The sequence below is a fragment of the Vitis riparia genome, chromosome 3 (genome assembly GCF_004353265.1).
Source record: "Vitis riparia cultivar Riparia Gloire de Montpellier isolate 1030 chromosome 3, EGFV_Vit.rip_1.0, whole genome shotgun sequence".
In the NCBI taxonomy this organism is placed as follows: Eukaryota; Viridiplantae; Streptophyta; class Magnoliopsida; order Vitales; family Vitaceae; genus Vitis; species Vitis riparia.
In genome coordinates, this window is record NC_048433.1 from 7753576 (window position 1) to 7768207 (window position 14632).

The 14632-nt window shown below is 33.1% G+C and overlaps 1 long non-coding RNA gene across 1 annotated transcript; it reads right to left on the reverse strand.

Annotated features, from left to right (window-relative positions):
• Positions 1–224: 224 nt before the first annotated feature.
• LOC117909526 lies at positions 225–6149 on the reverse strand. Its single transcript, XR_004650387.1, has 3 exons — positions 5997–6149; positions 5849–5911; positions 225–438 (listed from the first exon to the last, which is right to left on the reverse strand). It is a non-coding gene; the product is annotated as an uncharacterized LOC117909526 (long non-coding RNA).
• Between the last annotated feature and the right edge of the window lie 8483 nt (positions 6150–14632).

The following is a 14632-nucleotide window of genomic DNA, read 5'->3' on the forward strand; positions in this document are numbered from 1 at the left end:
CTTATTTTAAGAATGACACCTATAAAAATGTCATTTTTGAACATGTTCTAATAAAAAAATGATTTTATTTTTTTATTAAAATAATGAATTTCCTATAATTAAATAAAGAAAAAACAATTTTACACCACAAAATTGAATAAAACTTTACCAATTAAAATTTCCAAAAACTAATATACAATTACCTAATCTAAGCAATTAATATAACTACTTATATAATGATTACACACAAATTGTTGGACTATAATTTACAATTCTTTTAATATAAGAACAAAAGCTAAGGAAAAAAACCATTAAAATAAACCATAATATGCAAAAACCTAATTCAACCTCCTAATGAGTTCAATCACGTAATCTTCATGATTTTTGGAATCACTTTCTTCAACGTGACAATTTTTCTTCTTTTGACACCTTGAAGATCATATTGATTTCATTTGCAACCTGTAAACAAAAGAAGAAGAAAAAAAACCTTTAAATTATACATATAACAACCAATAAACATTATTGAAACTATGACCTTCATAGAATTAATTTAGACTACTCAAGCTTGCTCACTAACCTAAACTTTAAAGTTAAAAATAAAAATAAAATAAATAAATAATTTTCATTGTTGTACCATATTATGCTTCCACTTGGTTTACTTTGGTAATATTCTAAAAGTACAAAATTATTGAATAAACATTTAAGTCAATTCCTAAGATTTATGTTTTTCTAATTTACTACAACCTGGATTATCATTCTTTAACACAGAGAATTATTTTAATAATGGAAAAAAATGTGTGAAAAGGAAGAGAGGTCCTTGAGCTCCTAAAATTAGGAGTATCTCAACTTCAATGAACTTTAAGAAATGGTTGACTGGAAATTCTAATAGATGGAAATACACCCCACAAAAAGCATTGAAAAGCTAAACTTAGAAAGAAAATAACATTACCTTAACATTTATACTAATAAGTGGATGGATCAAAATACATATTGTTCCATGGAAAAAATAAAAGTACTAGAGTTATGCTATACAATCATCACGAGATTATACTATAAGAGACATGATTTTAAAAACATTAAAAAGTTCATAAGATAATTAAGTTGATGAAAAAGTAAGTCATATATGAGAACTATGAAATTTAATATATAATTAAATAGCTTATAAGACTATATGTATGATATAGAAAATCTTATCTTGAAAGTCGTAATAGAAAAACAATTTTCATTCTATAACGTGAACAAAAATTTATACTTCAAAGAGTTGAGAATAAAAAAACAAATAAAATTTTAGAAGACATCCTTAGCAAAGAAAAAGGGTAAAACATAATAAGATACTGAGATCTTCTTGTCTCTATAATACAACTATCTTTGATGTTTACAATATATTTTGGAAAATTCGAGATGTAAATAAAATAACTCAATACTAAATACTAAAAATTAGCCCACTCATCTTAGTTGTTACATGCATTTTTGATGCAACCTGGATGTCAATTCACTCCATTAGTGGGGTTCATGTTTTGAATTTGAAGACCATTACACTATTATATATATATTTATTTGAGTAGATTTTCTTTTCCTTTAAAAAATAAAATAAGAATAAGATCCCACGTAGCACCATTTAATTGATTAACAAGTTAATAACTACTTCAACACTGATCAAAGATATAAAATAAAATAGCACCTTAATAAAATAATAAGAGGCTACTTTTGCTAGAGGTTCGTTGAACTTGTACAATGATAGAAAAAACAGAAAAAAATTTAAGAGGCTGGTTTGAATAATAAAAATAAGAGGCTGGATTGGATAATAGAAATTTTTGTGTGGACAAAAAAGATTCAATGGTCAAGAATCAATTCAAGCATCTCTGAAAAGTCTACCCAACCATTTGATAGGATTATGCAAGCAGCTACAAGGATAATGCAAATATAGGCAAGCTATTGTTATTTAACAAGCCCCCAAACAAATAGGACCATGAATTCTAAACCTTTGAACCTCCTAAATCCAAGAGCTTCCCTGCAGCCACTTTGTGCTTCTAACTTTATCCAACAACCATTCAGATAAAATAAAACACAGTATGTGAGCAGCTACAAGGATTATGCAAATATAGGCAAGAATATTGTTATCTAACAAACAGATAGCACAATTGGCTTCTCATATTTCCTAGTTCTTGAAGCTCGCAAATCTAAAAACTAAGCCTACTCTGTACAAATAACACTCTTAAGGAACAGGTTAAAAATTGGGTAGCCTAATTTAATTTGATACTAGTTTATACAAGCAGTAGAGCTAGAGAATAATATGTTGGGCCTGATCCCAACTATTTGGCAACAATGCAAATTTTGTTCAGCTTTATCCTTGCCAATGGAATTTCTAACTGCTAAGCATCATATAGTAAATATTTTAAACCAACTCTAAACAAAATCAAATTCTAAACCAAATTATAGAATTTTCTATGTTAAATTTTATAATTTGACAATACAAACAATGCACATAATAATGATCTAAACTTAAACTAATATTAAGCTTCCACAAATAGGATATATCATTAATCAATTCCATAAATAAGGTTATGGAAAGGACCACACAATAGATTCATAATAAAACCTACTTTTGACAAATGCTCTGTAATCAGGATCATGCTCACAGAAAAAATTATCATCATCTAGCATTATATTTCTTTAACATTAACTCAAACAATTCATCAAACTAAGAAAACAGGAAAGAGAAAGTATAATCTAACAAACATTGTAACACGATCATCATAAATTTGTCTTCTAATTACTGTTTTAACAACCCATGTTCCATGCCACTTGACTTTTTCAGATTCACCAAATAGACCCTGGCAAGTAACAAAAACAGAAATCTCTATATAATTGCTTCACATGGAGAAAATTATTGGAAATAGCTTTAGAATGAATGCATAAAACGAATAGATAAATAATCCAAAACAACAATCCTTAATTCAGCATTAAATAACAAATACATCATGAGATTTTGGTTGGTAAACTGTTCAAGGAATGAAAAGATGACCAGAGTCTGTACAAAAATATTTTTGGTAGGTCACCTCCTGTCCAAAAATATTGTATGGCGCTTAATTATTGCACAGAGCCAAAATCATTAACATAAAATAAAGTTTTAGGATAGCTTATTGTGTTCCTTAGTTTAAATGGTAAACCAAGCCAAACAATGATAGCACTATGACTGTTCTTTTACTAGGCCAAGACTATCACAAGACCAAGCCAACAATTATAACAATACGACTTCAGTTTTATCACACCCAAGCTATCACTAAACATAACACAGATGGAAGTTATTTTACCTTTTTTTTTTAGCATTAATGGAAGGATTTTAACCCTGTATATTGTGATCATTGTGCTCTTGATACATATTTCATAATCTTTTTATATGATAGCTTCTTAAATATTTTTTGCAATCAGTAGGACAATCAGACAGTAAAACTCCCCTGACATACTCTACCAAGTTACAAAATGGTTGTTCAAAGAGTTCAACTATAGAAATATTTTGTGGCAGTTAAATATTTCCTTTCCATATTCTTGACTGGGAAGTAGCAGTTAAATATTTCCACACAATATTCTTGACCAGGAAGTACACTTGAGTAACAAGATTCCAAATCCTCTGGCACATTAAACAAGTAAAAAGCCTCTATTAGCTAGTGATTGCAATCTATGTTAGAAGTAAAACTTGTGAGATTAGTTAAATTCAGGAAAAAGAAGAGGAAGAAAAAAGGAGAAAAAGAAATAAATTAAGGTTTAGGTTTGTGTAACTTGATTTCCCTGTACTTTCCAATCTATCTATATTACCAAGGGGTATACTATCTTACCTCTTATTTTGCCCTTAAGACCCATTTCTTTACCTACCTCACCAAACCCATACATCACCTTAAATTTTTGAAAACTCATAAAACCCCCTCTCAAATGCTCACCTTCTTCCACATCTTCCTCATCTCAAAGACTCATCATTTTCTGTCATTTTCCTCATTCCATTTGAAATCCCTCTCCATCCAACCACAAAGCTCATAGAAATCATGAAAGGACTTTTCCATTGAATATTTTCTAAAATCATATTAGAATACTATTAACACCAAAAGCATGCATGGTTCATAGCTTTAATTCCTTAAAGCAACATTTCTCAATGCTCATATGCAAGCCCGTGATCAACCAATATTATTATTGTAGTACACATTTAAAATTGGACAAGGAAAAAAAAAGACAATTTATTATAAAAATACCACTACCGAACATAGAATCCATCTATTTGTTTCTTAAACAAAATACGGAAGATAAATAAAACAAAAACGAAGGCAACAAATACATATAATGGAGAAATTGACATTTCATAAACGGAAGCAATGACAACCTTGGGAAAATAAAATTAACAGAGCAAACACAGAAACCAGAAACATATGTTAAAAACCATCAACCAAAATTCAATGAATGAAAGAAAAAGTGGAAGAGGTTCAATTATAACCTTAATAAAGTTCCTGTAACTCAATAGATATGGAATAAATATTATACACATGTAGACTTACCTCATAGATGAGGTGCCACAGATTCCTATTTTTACAATCCTCATGATTCCTTGAAATAAAAAATACATTGCAATCCTCATGATTCCTTGAATTTTCAGTTTTTTTTTTTTTTTTTGCCATCAAAACCCACTAATGGAAGTCATTTATGCTTCTAGAGTACCATCTAGTTGGATCATTTCTCAAACTTTCCCTTTGCAGGTATTTTAATTTTCATTAACAACATCTAGTTTTTTTTTTTCTTTTCTCTAATCTAAGTTGCAGAATGGATAACTCTTGTCAAGAAGTTGCCATATAGATGGTGGATTAGACTTCTCAAAATCAAAAGTCCCACAAAATGATTTTGATGAATTTTCACTATCCTTAAAAAATTCTGCTACTGCTTAGACAAACATCTAAGTATCCAAAATGATAATTTTCATTAAAGTGAACTTGAATTCAAGAACTGAAAAACCTATAAGACTGAACTTCAAATCCTAGAGTTCAAAATGCTAAATGTCCAAATCTAAAACCAAAGCCTTATCAAATCTCTAAAGAACTAGAAAATTTTAGGAAAAAGGAAAACTCTTATACTCATAAAGGAGAAAAAAAAAAAACCAATGCCACTGGTATAGAGCAACAACAAATGATTAAAAATCTAAAAGTCTAACACTAGAACAATAAATTGATAGAAACTTAGGATTAATTTTGCTAAATGATTCCTTAATTTGTAAATTTTAATAAAATTAATACCAAAAACAGAAACATTTTAGCAAACACATTAGAAATCTAACTTTCACCTAATTGAGAGCTATGGCCCTACTAAGAAACCCACCAATCTATAAGGAACGCAGTTCACCAAAATCTCTCCCATCCCTGAACCAGCAGCCTCATTTCCCTACGATCAACATCCTCACTGTAGGACCCATAAATGAGAAGAACACATTGTGTAAAACTGTCTCATATTAGAATCACCAACCCCATTTGTGATCCACACAAAAATCAAGTTCTACCATTACATTAGAAAAATAATCCACAATCCTAACCTTTAACGTACCAATAAAACATAAATATCCAATCCTACAAATTAAATAAATCAAATTCCAATATTAAATCACAAGCACATTAAAAACTAAAAGAAAAGAAGCATACAAAACAAACAATAAGAACTAGAAACTAAAATTTGCACTTGAGGACGAGCTAAAATTTGTTCCAAGCCCTTATCATGCATACTCTTAGGTTAGATAATAACAGATGGTGAGGAACAAAGTTTTACATGGAAATTACAGAGGATGAGGTATTCGAAATGTCAAATAAGGTGGGGGTTGAAGAAAATGAAGGGAAATTACCATAAAGACCTGATAGTTGATATCTATAGAGGCTTCTATCTCTCTAGTGCGAAATCACAAAGGCTGTGACACCATAAAAAAAGAATTATAGAAGCTTTAATTCCAAACAAAGCATGAGAAAAAATAAACCCTAAAGAGAGGGATTTACCTGTGTTGATTATTTGAAGAAGTTCCCAAAATCTTGGCGATGGTAGGTCAATTAGGGCCTCTCGACAGTGGAGTTCATCTATGAAGAAGGGTTAAGGCTTCTTCGTTCTAGATTTCTCTAGTGATGCAGACATATGTTATTCGCGACAGTTATTTTCTGATGAAAGGTCATCAGCAGTGGCTAATAAACGTAGAGATTTAACTTGCCAATGATGTTTATCGAGTTATCCTCTTGAGTGTAGAAGGAGCATCCCGACTAGTTGATGTTATCACCGATGCGGTGACAGATGGGTTTCTACTGGTTGCCATTGAGTTTGCCGATGGTCTTTGTCGTGGCTGTTGTTAGTAGATTCGGGGCTAGGGTTCCTATCTATGATATCGAGGGTTTGTTAAATTGGAAAAGATTGGGAAAAAGAAGGGTATATATAAACTCATAAATAATGACATTTATTACAAATGTCAATGTTACTCCAACAAACAATGACACTTAAAAAAGTATCAACATATTTAAAGCGCCAACGAAACCTTTGAAGAAGCGCCAACTTTCAGCTAAATTCTATAAGCGCCAATATATTTATTCAAAAAACGTCATTGTTAGTCAAATTTCTATAAGCGCCATTATTAATACAATTCCTTGTCGTTTCTTGCAAGCGCCAAGGAAATGAACGTCATTGAATATATTTTTTGTAGTAGTGTAGGTTACACTGTAAGCCTTCGCGTTTAAAGTGTGAATTGACCGTCACGCCCTTGGAGTAGGTCTTGGGGCGTGACAGGTATGATGTCCTTTTTTTACCTTTATTGTAGCATATGTTAGGCGGTACCCATGCTTTGAATATTTAATGGTATATCTGCTTGAAACAAAGAAGAAGAATAAGAATGAGATGATGACGAATCAATTTGTAGTGTTAAACGCATTTGAAAGACAGAAAATTTACGGAGTTTTAAGAGAGTTTTACAGACACACCCAGCTATTTCGCCATCCACCAACCATGGCCGCCAATCATTCACAACAGTCATGTTGAGCAGCCCTATCCACTCTTGTGTGCCCACATTTGGAATAGTTAGGTCATGGTCTCCGCTATAGGAATAAATGAAACATCAGTCTTAGAATTTTCAGGATGCTATCAGAATTTGAATTAGAGATACAAGGAGTGAGAGCGAGACACTGTTTCATTCAATATGGAATAAGGCTATGCTCTCAATTTTATCATGTGATTTTGAGTTTCAGCTTCCCTTTGAGTTTTGTTAAATAATTGGGAATGAATAACTCGGTATGATCTTTTCTAGTGAATGGTGCTAGAAAACAACACCAAAGTGAAAAAATTGAGAGAAATAGTTACTTGTATACTAGAACTTGTAAGCCATATCTACTGAGATTGTGATGAAACCCAATAACACTTTTTTGGTCCACAGTGTATGGTATGCTCTTGTTGCATCTCTTCCAATCTTCTATTGTTCCCTGAAGCCAAAAAACTAAAGGTGAGGTTGTATATATATCCTATAAGTGCATATCATTATGCACCCTTAGAAAATTTAGTCACATACCTCTCGGACGTGGAGAGCCTTTTGGACCCTTACATCATTTGCCCAGATGTAAGAGAGTTCATAAGAAGTTCTGCCCCAATATATCATTAATCCATAGCCATGAACATTTAGAAAGTGTAAAATTGAGAGAGAATTAAATGGGGAGGGGGGTACTTACATGGCACCAAAAATCATGAATTATAGGTGGTGAAAGAAGGAAATTTCCAAGATTCTCTTCTTGAGATCTTCGTTTGGTATCTCCATCTATCTGTGGGGATGCCCAAGTACACTTCGGATCCAAAATAGTGCCCTACCAAAATTCAAGGCGTAGATCTTTTACTCTCTTAATCTTCTTTCTCTTCTTTTTTAAATTTTATCTTGCAATTAGACATGGTAATGAGGCTAATTTTTCAGGTACCTACCCTTCCCACCTCACCCCCTATCCTAATAGGATGAATTCAGGATAAGTATAAACAAATTTGATATCTGCACATTATAGATACTATTAAATAAAAGTAATTTTGATCTAGTGTTTTTTTTTTCAACTTTTTTAACATATATGAAATAAAAATTTTTATTTTTTCATAGAAATAAATTATAAACATCTATAATATTTTGTTTATTTATAAATTTTATTTATTTTAATATAATTTAAAATTTTAAAAGAAAAAAGTTACAAAAGAATTGAAAAAAAAAATTAAGCAAGGTGGGATAGGACAAGTATTGGAATTTCCTACACTTGCCCCACCCCATTTAACTGTTTATTTTATTTTATTTTATTTTATTTTTTTTATGGTATAGAAATAGATATAAATAAATGAGACAAAATTAGGATGGGTAACCCGTCCTATTCTCGTCCCTACTTGCAAGTGTCAACTTAATCTCACAGTACTTTGGAATTGTTTCATGTAATCAACTGAGTGCAAAGGTTATTTTGTCCTAAATAATTACCCAGTTCTCTTTCAGAGATCTTCATTCTGTAAAGAATATCAAAGGTAAATATAAAGTGTTTCAGAAAGTACTGATCCTAGAAAATACTTGTGCAACCTATTAACTTTTTCCAGAAAGCAGTTGAAGGCTGCTATTTCCAGAAATTATCTCAGTGGCGATGGCTAAGCAGATGGTAATCAAGATCCTTGGAGCAATTTGGAAATAATTCATTCTAAAATTACTCTATCCATATGTCTGCATTCAAGTGGCAAAAGGTCGGAAACCTAGATACAGATCTGTTCTTGTACATTTAAGGAAAAAACTACCTATATATTCGAATATTTCAGAGTCCAGGTCATTTCAACTTTGGTACCTTCCAGCAATTTTTTCAAGTAATCCATGACAGAAGCATGTACCAGCACCTTCCAGAGACACATAAAAAATGGCTGGTTTGAAAGATCAAAGAGAAGTACCTTAAGCTATTGGATTTCTGCTTCTGATTTCGCTTCTCGTGAAGCAGATTTCACAAATAGGCCATTAGAAATTATCTATTGGTATCAAATCGTAATTATTTTTACTATAGTTTGATTTTTGATGGTCACAAATAATTTATAAGAGCCTGCTTCTGGCAGAGGTAAAACAAGATTTGATGTATAAAAGTGAATATCAATGTTTTCAAACATTATTTCTCTTTCATATGGACAATATTAGTATTAATTCTTACTCCTTGTGGGCAGGTCGCTTTTCCTACCCATCAATTCATTTTATCCAATATTAGTATTAATACTCATAGAATTTTAATTTTTTTGAAAAAAAAAAATATTTTTTTATGTGATAATCCAAAAAAAAAAAAAAAAAAAAAAAAACTCAAATAAGAACCTTTTAGTGGGGGTCCTTTGTTGGCGCACATATAAGAAAACAATTGCTGCAACTTAATTCTGCCCGTTCAATATATAGTCATAACCATACTTATAACTGCAACTATAACATATGGTTGCACCACCTATAGCCACATTGTGTGGCGTTCAATTTGGCATACAACAATATGTTGTGGTCACACCATTTTGAATCATTAATGGAGTCGTTGACTGTAGCTATAAGTCATTCTTCTTGTAGCGTTGTTTGTTGCTTATTTTTCCCAATTGTTGAGCAATCCTGTTAAGATATTAGGAATGCTTTCTTTATATAATTCTTTCCTTATATCATTTAGTGTTGATATTAGAAATGTTTAAATATTAGGAAAGTTGAGATATTATGAATATTGAGATATTAGGAAAGTTGAGATATTAGGATATTAGTTGTTATTTCCTTATATCATTATTTCCTTGTATCATTCTTTCCCATTCTTAGAATGGTGATTACCCTCTATATATACTCTGTACATGAACGAATGAAAGTATGAATGAAAAAACTACCATTTATCAATTTGAAGATGGTATCAGAGCCATGGAACTGAAATCCTGGATATTTTGTCGCTATGGTAGTCCGACAACGATTAACCATCCTAAGACAAGCCCTAATATTGATAAGTCAACCTTCAAATGCACTCATTGCAATAAGACTGATCCCACCAATCTGGATATCCCACAATTTCAAAGCAACGACTCTTGGTATGACCAAGGAAACAATGAGGAACTGACGGTTTGAACTATGGACCTTTAAATCATGTTTAGGCTATCAACACTTTGTTATTAATGATAATAATCGTGATCAACGGAAGAAGGATTCCAAGAAAACCTCGACTGCAACTGTTGCCGAAATAAAAATAAAGCCTAATGTTGCTGAGAAAGCCTTTGCATTGGTAGCCGCTACTGATCATGGTGGTAAGTTTTTAAATACTTTTACACCTGTTATTAATAGTGCATGGATAATTGATTCTGGTGTTACAGATCATATGACTTTTGATTCTAGACAGGTTTCACCCTTTAGACCTTCCTCACAAAAAATTGTTTCCACAGCCAATGGTAACACAACCCCAGTCATTGGGGAAGGATCCTTAACTTTTACTGATACTTTGAATTTGGATTCTGTTTTAGTTGTTCCATCTTTAGATTACAATCTTTTGTCAGTTTCTCAAATCACTGCAGCCTTATCTTGTATTGTCATTTTTTGGCCTGAATTTTGTGTGATTAAGGACATCCAAACAAGACAGACGATTTTTTGTGGTATTAAGCGGGGAAAGCTCTATTACTTGGACTTGCAGTCAAAGGATTCAAATAAGTTGCAACAAACCTTTATGGCAGATGGATCTGAGGAGGAGAAGAAAAAGTCTGAAATTTGGTTGTGGCATCGACATCTGGGACATGCTTCCTTTGGTTATTTAAAAAAATTGTTTCCTAGTTTGTTTGCAAAGAGTGATATTTCTGGTTTCCGTTGTGATATTTGTGAATTGGCTAAAAGCCATCGTGCTTCGTTTCCGTTAATTTTGAATAAAAGTCTGTTTCTTTTTATGGTTATACATTTTGATGTTTGGGGCCCATCCAAAGTCCCAACTTTGAGTGGCTCACGTTGGTTTGTTACTTTTATTGATGATTGTACTAGAATGACATGGTTATGCTTGATGAAGACCAAAGATGAAGTGAACTTGTTGTTTCAAAATTTTCATAAAGTGATTGAAACTCAGTACAATGCAAAGGTTCAGGTTCTGCGTAGTGATAATGGTGGAGAATATCAAAGTTCTGATCTTCAAAAGTATTTGGAAGGACATGACATCATTCATCAGACTACTTGTTCCAATACACCCAACAAAATGGAGTCGCTAAACGAAAAAATCGGCACTTGTTAGAGGTTGTTCGTGCTTCCTTGATAGCAGCAAAAACACCGATATCTTATTGGGGAGAAGCAATCACATCTGCCGCATACTTGATTAATTGAGTACCTTCTAGCTCAATTAACTTTCAAACACCTCTCCAAGCTCTTACTAATGCCGTAGTTGCCCCAACTGTCCCAAATCTACCTCCTCATGTTTTTGGTTGCGTGGCATTTGTGCATCTACACAAGCACCAACGCACCAAGTTAACTTCCCATGCATTGCAATGCATGTTTGTTGGATATGCATTGCACAAAAAGGGATATCGATGTTACCATCCTCCAACTCGACAAATGTATATTACAATGGATGTAGTGTTTCATGAAGATTCGATGTATTTTTCATCTGAGTCCAAACTTCAGGGGGAGTACCATAAGGAAATTCAGACTCTCGATTATGATTATCATATCTCTGAGGAGAATGAATCTAGACAATCTGAACTAGTGAACCAAGAAGCGGGTGAGTTGGATATGAGTGGTCAACAATTTGGGTTCGAAGATGTCTTCACTGAAATACCAAACCAATCGTCGTCTGTTGAGGGTGTTCTTAATTTGGAACCTGATCCATTCATGAAACGGTTACCACACCGTCATAATAGAGGTATTCCTAAACCCACATATGAACCTGAATTGTCTACCAAAGTCAAATATCCCATGAGCAACTATGTGTCTAACCATCGTTTGTCTGAATCAAATAAGTTATTTGTAAATCAATTATCTACTGTAGCTATTCCTAACAGTGTGCAGGAAGCCTTAGCTGATCCAAGGTGGAAAGCAGCCATGAATGAAGATATGAAATCATTGCAGAAGAATGAAATATGGGAACTCGTAGAATGTCCACCAGGAAAGAAGCCAGTTAGGTGTCGTTGGATCTATACTGTGAAGTACAAGGTAGATGGTAGTATTGAATGATTTAAAGCAAGACTGGTAGCAAAAGGGTACACTCAAACTTATGGAATTGACTACATAGAGACATTTGCACCTGTAGCTAATATCAACACAGTTCGAGTATTACTGTCTTTAGCTGCAAACCTAGATTGGCCATTACAACAGTTCGATGTGAAAAATGCCTTTCTGCATGGCAAGTTATCTGAAGAAGTATATATGGATCTTCCACTAGGATGCATGGTGTTAGAAAAGCAATGTCAGAAGGTGTGCAAATTGAAGAAGTCATTGTATGGGTGAAGCAATCCCCGAGAGCGTGGTTTGGAAGGTTCACAAAGTCAATGAGAGCCTTTGGCTATCGTCAAAGTAATTTAGATCACACTTTGTTCCTGAAAAGGCAACATGGTAAGATTACGACACTCATCGTATATGTGGATGACATGGTAGTTACAGGAAATGATCCTGAAGAAAGAAAAGCTCTGTAAAATTATCTATCTAGAGAATTCGAAATGAAAGATCTAGGTCCTCTGAAATAATTTCTTGGGATTGAAGTTTCTCGATCAAGTGAAGGGATTTTTCTGTCTCAAAGAAAGTATGCCTTAGATCTTTTACAGGAGACTGGAATGTCAGGATGTCAACCTGTTAATACACCAATAGAGGAAGGTTTGAAATTGTGTGTTGAGCCTAATCAAGTATCAACCGATAAGGGAAGATACCAGAGACTTGTGGGGAGATTAATGTACTTAGCTCATACAAGACCAGATCTTGCTTATGCATTGAGTGTAGTGAGTCAATACATGCATAATCTTGGAGAGCAACATATGAATGCAGTCATGCGTATTTTGAGGTATTTGAAGAATGCTCTTGGGAAGGGAATTTTGTTCGCTAAAAATGTTGATCATCAGAGTATAGAAGTATATATTGATGCTGATTGGGCCGGTGCAGTGGATGATAGGCGATCTACATCTGGTTACTTTACCTTTGTAGGTGGTAATCTTGTGACATGGAAAAGTAAGAAGCAGAATGTCGTCGCTCGTTCAAGTGCAGAAACGGAATTTAGAGGTATGACTCTAGGACTTTGTGAGGCATTATGATTAAGACTCCTCTTACAGGATTTAGGTTACCTATCTAGGCAACCAATCCGATTGTTTTGTGACAATAAAGCCGCATGTGACATTGCTCATAATCTAGTACAACATGATCGTACAAAACATGTCGAGGTGGATAAATTCTTCATTAAGGAAAAGTTAGATGATAAGATTGTGGAATTGCCTAAGATTCGATCAGAAGATCAATTGGCCGATATCCTTACCAAAGCTGTCTCAAGTCAAGTGTTCCCAAAATTTTTAGACAAGTTGGGCATGTGTGACATCTATGCACCAACTTGAGGGGAAGTGTTGAGATATTGGAATGTTTTCCTTATATCATTCTTTCCTTATATCATTTAGTGTTGAGATATTAGGAATGTTTAGATATTAGGAAAGTTGAGATATTATGAATATTGAGATATTAGGAAAGTTGAGATATTAAGATATTAATTGTTATTTCCTTATATCATTCTTTCCTTGTATCATTCTTTCCCATTCTTAGAATGGTGATTACCCTCTATATATACTATGTACATGAATGAATGAAAGTATGAATGAAAAAACTACCATTTATCAATTTGAAGATCCTTCCAAGGAGAAAACTCCAAACAAGGCTTTATTGTTTATTTAATTTTTATTTTTATTGTCATTTTTTGACACATGATGAACAATTCCTTCAAAGATAAAACTTCAAATAGAGCTTTCTTGTTTATTTATTTTTAATTTTTTGATAAATGGTGAGCAATTCCTGAGAAAAGAATTAGTGGAATGGATGACCATATATATATATATATATATATATATATATATAGAGAGAGAGAGAGAGAGAGAGAGAGAGAGAGAGAGAGAGAGAGAGAGAGAGAGAGAGAGAGAGAGAGAAGAGAGAGAGAGAGAGAGAGAGAGAGAGAGAGAGAGAGAGAGAGAGAGAGAGAGAGAGAGAGAGAGAGAGAGATTTGCTAACAGCGAACAGCAGACCCGTGAAAACAAGCTTGCACTGACGTTATATTGTTCCTATCTATTTCCTATAATATCCATTTAAACTCTGGAAATTTGAAGTCTATTCTATGTCTAATCAAGCTGGAGTCTTAATGAATCAAGTTTCTTCCACTACTAATTCAAAACTCAATTCATTAAATTCAGATCAGCTAACCAACCATTGCCAACCATGCAAAACTAATATAGACTTTCATATCCCCAAAAGTTGCCCAAAATGATTTTCTTTATGTATATAAACAAAGTTGAACAAGATGTCAAATACATAGAGAACTGGAATCATATAGAATGACAATTGCAAATATATAACAAACTTAGAAGCATAGAGGCGGTGCTTCCAACCCAATTAGAGTGTGTGCAAAAGGCATGTGGATGGAGTAGAGGTTGAACTCGGAGATTCAAAGAGCTT